The sequence below is a fragment of the Schistocerca cancellata genome, chromosome 1, assembly GCF_023864275.1.
Source record: "Schistocerca cancellata isolate TAMUIC-IGC-003103 chromosome 1, iqSchCanc2.1, whole genome shotgun sequence".
Classification (NCBI taxonomy): domain Eukaryota; kingdom Metazoa; phylum Arthropoda; class Insecta; order Orthoptera; family Acrididae; genus Schistocerca; species Schistocerca cancellata.
In genome coordinates this window covers 310,427,221-310,436,728 of record NC_064626.1, presented here as the reverse complement: position 1 = coordinate 310,436,728, position 9,508 = coordinate 310,427,221, and the positions used below count along the sequence as shown (strand labels likewise).

At 43.3% G+C, this 9,508-nt stretch overlaps 1 non-coding gene across 1 annotated transcript; it reads left to right on the top strand.

Annotated features, from left to right (window-relative positions):
* The first annotated feature begins 7,599 nt into the window (after positions 1-7,599).
* On the top strand, positions 7,600-7,674 carry Trnas-uga (transfer RNA serine (anticodon UGA)). Its single transcript has one exon. It is a non-coding gene; the product is annotated as a tRNA-Ser (tRNA).
* Positions 7,675-9,508: the final 1,834 nt, after the last annotated feature.

The window sequence follows — 9,508 nt, the reverse complement described above, 5'->3', positions numbered from 1 at the left end:
TACGACGTTCTTTCGGCTACTACCACAATCAGTTCCGAACTGTCAGTATCAATAAAATCTGTTTATGTAGAACAGAAAGGGCTATTCAGACAATCTGTAGGTATGCAGTGCAGCATAATACCTGGATGCAGTTGAAGTATACTGAAATTCATGTTTGCAGCTTAATTCCCTTATAGAATTCATTATGACTCTGAGTACTATGGGACTTAACATCTATGGTCATCAGTCCTCTGGAACTCAGAACTACTTAAACCTAACTAACCTAAGGACATCACACACATCCATGCCCGAGGCAGGATTCGAACCTGCGACCGTAGCGGCCACGCGGTTCCAGAATTCATTAAAGGTAAAGCATTTTTTATCTAACGTACACACATTTACTTACTACTCAAGCTTTCCACTTCGCAGATAAATATTCGCTTGTGAGTGTAGCTCCACTGCGTCTAGGAAATGAAATGCTTTGCTGTTGCAGAGCAAACCCAGCATCATTATCAGTGGCTCTTGACTGCTGCTGGACACAGTTAGCTGTTTGTTGTCTCGTTTCACACTTTCCTCTTTGGAATAGTATCACAACAGAACAACTAGTTTTCGAAATAATATCTTTTCATTTAGCACTAACTGGTAAACCGATCACCCCTGACTGCTTAAAGAATCTAATTTGCATGGTGGTGGTGGTGGTTAGTGTTTAACGTCCCGTCGACAACGAGATCATTAGAGACGGAGCGCAAGCTCGGGTTAGGGAAGGATTGGGAAGGAAATTGGCCGTGCCCTTTCAAAGGAACCATCCCGGCATTTGCCTGAAACGATTTAGGGAAATCACGGAAAACCTAAATCAGGATGGCTGGAGACGGGATTGTACCGTCGTCCTCCCGAATGCGAGTCCAGTGCTAATTTGCATGAATAAACCAGCTTCAGACGTTTGATTCCTTTACATACGAGGTAATGTGTTAAATATTTTACGTGAAACACGTCAGAGAAAGATTAGAAAAGGTTTGAAATTACGCTTACAGTTTCTTGGAAGTCGCTAAGTGATGCAGGATGAGTGGAGCTTGGGTAATTCCCGCTGCGTTACAAGCCACCGCTATATTTTTCACGCATTTTATTGTTTGTGAGGTCATATCTCCTGAACCACGTATCAAACACTCATATAATTTGTAGGTGTATTCACTGGTATATATGAATACTGCCTGCAAAATGTGTTGTGAACAGAGTTAGGAGTAAAGAAGTAATAAATGAAAATGTCATGCCTGAAGCTGAAGTTTTACTGAGGGAACAGCGAAAATGTAGTAAGCGATAAACTTTTTTTTTCCTGTCATCGTTTTGTGGGGCGTGGGGTATGAGCTAGAAAAAGTTTCATACATGTTTGAAATTATGTAAAATTTGTTGCAAGTCGCTAAGTGCTCTCATTCTCAAATAATGGATGCATATACAGATGTTCTGGGTAACTGGCGTGCACTACGTTGTCTCAATACATATAAACAGTTTCTAACTACAATACTCGTCTCATTGTGTTCATGTCGAACGTTTAACATAATATTATACCTTTTAATGAATAGGGTATGGCTGTGCAATTTTTTAAATTCCTTCAATAATTACGTTAGCTATTGAAAATGATCTTTTTTGTCCTTGGAAGGCGTTAGTTAGGCAACCTGCAAGCGGAATCGTGCAACGCGTTAGCCATTTAGTGATACAGATGCCGAGTACGAGTATTGTCGTGTTCTGCCCCATGTGTGTCAGGTCAACACTTTTGTAGGACACGAGGTTCATATAGCATGCAGTTTCAGTGGATGATCAATTCAGGCCTCCTGAGCATAAAATTGTAGCTATATTGTCCTTTAGCAATACCTCTGTAAAATGTGACTTTGATATAACGTTCAGAGCAGGTAGCTCGAATCAAGCGGTGGCTTAAAATACCTCACATATGTAATTTTGCTGCGAATAAATGGGTGAAATAATTACACTTTGGTAGTGATATTTCCTTCAAAAACTTAGTAGGGCTGTATCGTTATTAAACCAAAATCCAATAAAAAAGGATCAGAGAAAGAACATCACTGCCTGAATTTCAGTCACAAATCAATTATTGAGCGTTTTTACATTCCTGAAACCGTGATGATGTGTCACGAAAATACAACTTGAATGAGAAGAAATTGGCCAAAAGTTTCCAAGCTGTAGGTAGACATTTTAGTTAGTAAACTGCGATACGTGAGAGCTCGCTGTGGAGCCATCAGACGACGACAAACGCATACCAGTCTGAGTGAAAACTGTGGGGTGCTGCAGTGAAGTGTCATATAACACAGGTAGCGCTAAATTGACGACAAGCATCGGTGGTTCAGTGGATACAATACCCACCTGATCGATCGCTGTCCTCTGTAACAATAAACCTGAAACTGTACGTCTCCTACAGCTATTACGATCTTACAGTGAAATAATGGAATAAATAATGAATGTCATGTACATCTTTAAAAGTGTAGTTCAGTCTGCTGTTGGCCATTCTCGAACGACTTTCACATTTTTAACGTGGTCAAGCTCTGTAATATCGTTGGTGTGAATAAACCAAGTTAAAAAGAAAAAAAAAGTGGTAGAAAGCTCGCCTGCCACACGGGCAGCCCGGGTAAGATTCCTGGCCGATGCAACAATTTTTACTTTTATTTTCTTGTGAATCGATGTATATTACCAGAAATTTTCTCTTAACTGAGACCGTAAATGAGTTCTTTTGTAGCTTCTTGCTTAAAACAGCTTTGCATTTTATTAATTTTAGGAAAACACGACAAACATCAGCACTTGCGTAGCGCTTTAAAAGATTTGCTCTTATTTTCTCATTGATCTCATTTGTATGATTCGTCGATGGTATTCTTCAATTATGACGCTGATAGGTGACAGTCTCACTGCTGAAGCATGTACAGAGGCCCGCGACCTTCATTATTACGCACTGCGGTTATCAAGCTGCTCATAGCCATTCGAACGAGTACTTGATTGTTACGTATCATTACCTCTCTTCACAACTTTGCAGCAAGTGTGCATTCGCAGGTGTTAAGCAGTCATTATTTAAAAATTAGGCATCTTTCCAAAATGAGTTTGTTCTCTCGAGTTACATTAATGAAACTGAATAATAAAACCAAATTTGTCAGCAGTGGATAAAGAAATACATGACATCTGTGAGTATGTGCTCAAAACAGGATCAAATTTCAAAAGAAGCTTGTCTTTAGAAGTCCAAGCGACTATTTGTGAGTAATACGTTGGGGTTCTGCGCAAATTTTCCACCAGGTGCGTAGTTACTCAATCGGTAGAAGCGGCCACTAAACGGTATAGCTGTCTGGTTGTCGTGATATAGTTTTTCCGTCATTTGCCGTAAACCACAGAAGGCGATCCTGAGGCTGTTTCCCTTCAGCACCGCAATGACTACCACCATTCCACCCTGAGCTGGTGCCACGTTTCCAATTACTCAGTTTCGTCTTTCACAGTATGTGCTCAGCTCCCTGTTATCTATGTCTGCAACACATTTTATATACACACATCAAAAAAAGTTTTGCATCACCTCGGTTCCGAGAGTTCCGGGACCTGAATATAGAAAATTGGAATATAGATCAACATAAAAATCATGTCCGCCCTTTTTATCGCTCGTGAAAAACCACAGATTGCTTGTTGTATCACCATACAGCTGGACTTTCAGAGTTGGTGGTCCAGATTTCTGTAACAGCCGTATCTCTAGTACCCAGTAGCACATCCTCTTGCATTGATGCATGCCTGTATTCGTCGTGGCATACTATCCACAAATTCATCAAAGCACTGTTGGTCTACATTGTCCCACGCCTGAGCGGCGATTTGGCGAATATCGTTCAGTGTGGTTGGTGGGTCACGTCGTCCATAAACAGCCCTTTACAATCTATCTCAGGCATGTGCGATAGGGTTCATGTCTGGAGAACATGCTGGCCATTATAGTCGAGCGTATCGTTATCGTGAAGGAAGTCATTCAGAAGATGTGCACAATGGGTGCACGAATTGTCGTCGATGAAGACGAATGCCTCGCCAATATGCTGCCGATATGGTTGCACTATCGGTCGTATGATGGCAATCACGAATCGCGCAGCCGTTACGGCGCCTTCCATGACCACCAGCGGCGTACGTCGGCTCCACATAATGCCACTCCAAAACAGGAGGGAATCTCCACCTTGCTGCAATCACTGTTCAGTGTGTCTAAGGCGTTCAGCGTGACCGGGTTGCCTCCAAACACGCATATGCGACACTCATCGGTGAAGAGATCGTGATGCCAATCCTGATCGGTCCATTCAGCATGTTGTTGGGCTCATCTGTACCGCGGTTCATGGTGTCGTGGTTGCAAAGCTGGACCTCGCCATGGACGTCGGGAGCGAAGTTGCGCATCTTGCAGCCTATTGGGCACAGTTTGAGTCGTAACACGACGTCCTGTGGCTGCACGAAAAGCATTATTCAACATGGTAGCGTTGCTGTCATGGTTCCTCCGAGCCATAATCCGTACGTAGCGGTCGTCCATTGCAATAGTAGCCCTTGGGCGGCCTGAGAGAGGCACGTCATCGGCAGTTCCTGTCTCCCTGTATCTCCTCCATGTCCGAACAACATCTCTTTGGTTCACTCCGAGACGCTTGGACACTTCTCTTGTTGAGAGCCCTTCCTAGTACAAAGTAACAATGCAGACGCGATGGAACAGTGGTATTGACCGTCTAGGCATGAGTGAACTACAAACAACACGAGCCGTGGTGGAATGACTGGAACTGATCGGCTGTCGGATCCCTCCCATCTACAATAGCCGCTGCTCATGTATGGTTGTCTGCATATTTGGGCGTGTTTAGTGACATCTCTGAACAGTCAAAAAGGAATGTGTCTGTGATACAATATCCACAGTCAACGTCTATCTTCAGGAATTCTGGGAACTGGGGTGATGCAAAAGTTTTTTTGATGTGTAGTAACAGAACTACACATTGCCTCACAAAACTAATGAAGGACCTAGAAGACACGGTCGGATGTCAATGCAACGTCGTACATGTATACACCATCGACAGGTGTGTGAATGATTAGAGTTGCAATTCTCTGTGACAGGTGGAACGACCTCCACCATGCATAAGTGCTGTTCGTGTTTAGTGCCGTTACCGTACCTAGTGGAGTATATAAAGGACGTAAACAGTATGAAATGTTCGGTGATTACTGTGAAGAGCGAAGTGCGGCGAAAGGTAGAAATTATGCGACGGATTGGTCCAAAAATGCACTTAGGAAAGTGTGTTTGCGAACCAGGATTAGAGCTCTGCAATTTTACACTATCAGGACGGAAGTACCAGATGCCGCAAGCTACGCCTCGACCCGCTAGATATGGGTCTAATAGCTTCTCCAACTCCAAATTAATCAATTAAAACTCTGTGGTTATCTGATTATTCTCTGGAAATTCCAAGATTCGACCACTGCACTGTTGCCGGCCGGTGTGGCCGAGCGGTTCTAGGCGCTACAGTCTGGAACCGCGCGACTGCCTCGGGCATGGATGTGTGTGATGTCCTTAGGTTAGTTAGGTTTAAGTAGTTCTAAGTTCTAGGGGACTGATGACCTCAGATGTTAAGTCCCTTCGCGCTCAGAGCCATTTGAGCCACTGCACTGTTATAAATACACCGCTACCAGGGTATACACCGCCTCCACATTGCTCCTAGCAAATTTGGCCGAAATACTCCTCATAAACAAAACAGAAATACAAGGAAATACGGCAAAGTCAATGCGTCAAAAGAGACGCAGAAACACCACACCCAAGTACACACATAAAAGAACGGAATGTAATGGCTTCGATTAAACTTTATCAAGTCCACTTCTTTCAGTGAACATTACTTCTAGCTTGATAATGCTCCTTACTGTGATAGGCTTATGCTCCTTACTGTCGAGTAATCTCTAACTGGCAACTATAGCTTAGAAAACAAGAAAATGCCTATACGCAGTTCCAGGCACCAGCACGGGCTAGCACTTTTCATTTCTGTAGTCTTTCGATATTTGGAAAGTAACTTTGTTAGTCACGAAAGGTCGTTAACTCCCGACTTAAATACCGAGCGGGATGGCGCAGTGGTTAGACACTGGACTCGCATTCGGGAGGACGACGGTTCAATCCCGCGTCCGGCCATCCTGATTTAGGTTTTCCGTGATTTTCCTACATCACTCCAGGCAAATGCCGGGATGGCTCCTCTGAAAGGGCACGGCCGACTTCCTTCCCAATCCTTCCCTAATCCGATGAGACCGATGACCACGCTGTCTGGTCTCCTTCCCCAAACCAACCAACCAACCAACCGACTTAAATAAAGGTTTCTGAAACATCAGCTCAGTCCACGACTTGCCGCCTGAGGAATACAGGCCTTCCAGCCGACTTTCGGTAGTCATAAAATGATTTAAATTTCTTACACAATGAATTTGCACAGTTACGAATAACATTACAAACAGTTAAGCTCATAAAATATAATGTACAAACTTGTCTTGTTTTCCTTGTCCTGGTAACAAATAAGCAACGCCAATTAGCTTTTACGAAAGATACGTACTTGAATAATTTATACTGGTAATGTGCGTTGTCGCGCAGATCTATGAGGTCAGAAGCCAAGGACTTTCGACAGAGGGACCGATGACCGTAGCAGTCTGGTCCCTTTCATCCCCCAAACCAACCAACCAACTTTCGACAGACTATAGGAAGGCAGCTACAAAAGGTGAAGACCACTGGTTTTGCTGATCCCAGGGAGTGTTGTGCAGGTAGCGTAGTTAGTTGGCGGAAATGGTAGCAGCGGGCGACGTACGGTAATTTGGGCTGCGATTCAACCGCTTTCGCTAGTACTGTCGATACTCTAACGTACCTCGACACTTATAAACTTTTCAGAGATAGTCCCATGTGGGACTTAGTAAAAATCGCGAATTGCGCTGGGCAGTAATAAGTCATATGAACAACAGTTTGGAAGGTAGGAGACGATATACTTCCAGAAGTAAAGCTGTGAGTAGCGGGCGTGAGTCGTGCTTCGGTAGCTCAGTTGGTAGAGCACTTGCCCGCGAAAGGCAAAGTTCCCGAGTTCGAGTCTCGGTCCGGCACACAGTTTTAATCTGCCAGGAAGTTTCATATCAGCGCACACTCCGCTGCAGAGTGAAAATCTCATTCTGGAAACATCCCCCAGGCTGTGGCTAAGCCATGTCTCCGCTATATCCTTTCTTTCAGAAGTGCTAGTTCTGCAAGGTTCGCAGGAGAGCTTCTGTAAAGTTTGGAAGGTAGGAGACGAGATACTGGCAGAAGTAAAGCTGTGAGTAGCGGGCGTGAGTCGTGCTTCGGTAGCTCAGTTGGTAGAGCACTTGCCCGCGAAAGGCAAAGGTCCCGAGTTCGAGTCTCGGTCGGGCACACAGTTTTAATCTGCCAGGAAGTTTCATATCAGCGCACACTCCGCTGCAGAAGGAAAATCTCATTCTGGAAACATCCCTCAGGCTGTGGCTAAGCCATGTCTCCGCTATATCCTTTCTTTCAGGAGTGCTAGTTCTGCAAGGTTCGCAGGAGAGCTTCTGTAAAGTTTGGAAGGTAGGAGACGAGATACTGGCAGAAGTAAAGCTGTGAGTACCGGGCGTGAGTCTTGCTTCGGTAGCTCAGTTGGTAGAGCACTTGCCCATGAAAGGCAAAGGTCCCGAGTTCGAGTCTCGGTCGGGCACACAGTTTTAATCTGCCAGGAAGTTTCACAACAGTTATAGGAATTGGACTATCGTACTTTGTTGGAATTTCAATAAATTTAACGGTGTAGTTTTTTTAAATGAGAACTTTAGTACTCATCGGAATTGATCTTTGGTAGTTTACAACGATCTTTGGTGTTTCATCAAATCTGTGGTACGAAAGATATTGCATGGGGGCTTAATTAAGTATAATGCAAATAATTTTAATTTTAGTAGCTGTTTGTCCGATTACGCAGTCTGGTAACCGGTTGGCCCTGACTAGTATTAGTACGCAATCTGACTGCACAGAATAACAACAAAGAATGAAAGAAAACTTCCGTTAACACAATTAATTAATTAAGTCCCCAGCAACTATAAAAGCTACGAAACAACAAATCACAAATGTAACTGTTCTGTGTGTGGAAGTGTGATTCAACGTACACATCTGGCACGGTTCTTCCTCAATACAACAAGACGCTTTAAGCACCATTTACACTTAAATAATTAAAAAAAACAGAAATACTATAATTGCACATAAAAACCAGAATTACACTCTAATACATGAACACAAGCCAGATGCTTTGTTGATTGAACCTGTGACCAAGAAACATTGTTAGTTAGGACATTTGAAATAAAAAAAATTTTCTTTACCTTCATACATATTGACGAAACAAACACTTTGATCATTACAACATCCGCAATCGAACAGCATCGGCTGTCTAGCCCATCAGAACAACTGCATACAACATGCTCACAACTAGTCACGGCTACATCAGAACTCCTAGTGCCCACTTCTCAATAAGCGCTCTCCACAACGACTTCTCGACAAGCACTGCCAGTGGAGGCGGCTGAATAATACTCTTTGGCGCAATCTCTGGCGCTGTGACTCAGTGTAGCCACCTTTCATATGCCCCTCCTCCACGGGCTAGAATTTGATGGTATTTTTGCCAGCATTGGTGGTGAAAATACCACCAAATTCGTCCAAAAAATAAAGACAAAAAATTAAAAAGTAATATTAATAAGTAAATATCACATAACTAAATAAATTTTGGCTTTGCACTGACCCTTCAATAACCTAATATATAAAATACAGTAAGGAATACAAATGCTTGCATACATGTGATTTTATATAATAGTTTACACAAGTATCATGTGGTTAAACAATTCAATCAATAGCTTCAGCAATGACAAATAGGTGCAGGTAAGAGTCTCATAACATTTCATAAACAGTAAACACACAAAAAATTAGTTTATACAAATATTCACATACAATCCTTTCAATAGTTCAATAAAAAAGTAGGACTCCTCAGAGTAGTTGACAGTTCCAACAGTAGCACCCAGCAATGATCAACAGGTGCAAACAGCAGTCTCATAACATTTAATCGGCAGTATTTAAACAGCTTCAACAGTGGCACCCAAAAATGGCGAGCAGGCGCAGACACCAACAAGTGACATTATCTCAGTAGCAGCTGTTCCAGCAGCGGCATCCAGTAATGTTGAGCAGGTGCAGACACCAGCAAGTGACATCATTTCAGTAAATGCAGTCCATCAGTGGCATCCAGTAATGTTGAGCAGGTGCAGACACCAACAAGTGACATTATCTCAGTAGAAGCAGTTCCACCAGTGGCACCCAGTAATGTTGAGCAAGTGCAGACACCAACAAGTGACATCATTTCAGTAGAAGCAGTCCATCAGTGGCAACCAGCATTGTTGAGCAGGTGCAGACACCAACAAGTGACATTATCTCAGTAGAAGCAGTCCATCAGTGGCACCCAGTAATGTTGAGCAGGTGCAGACACCAACAATTGACATTTCAGTAGAAGCAGTTCCATCAGTG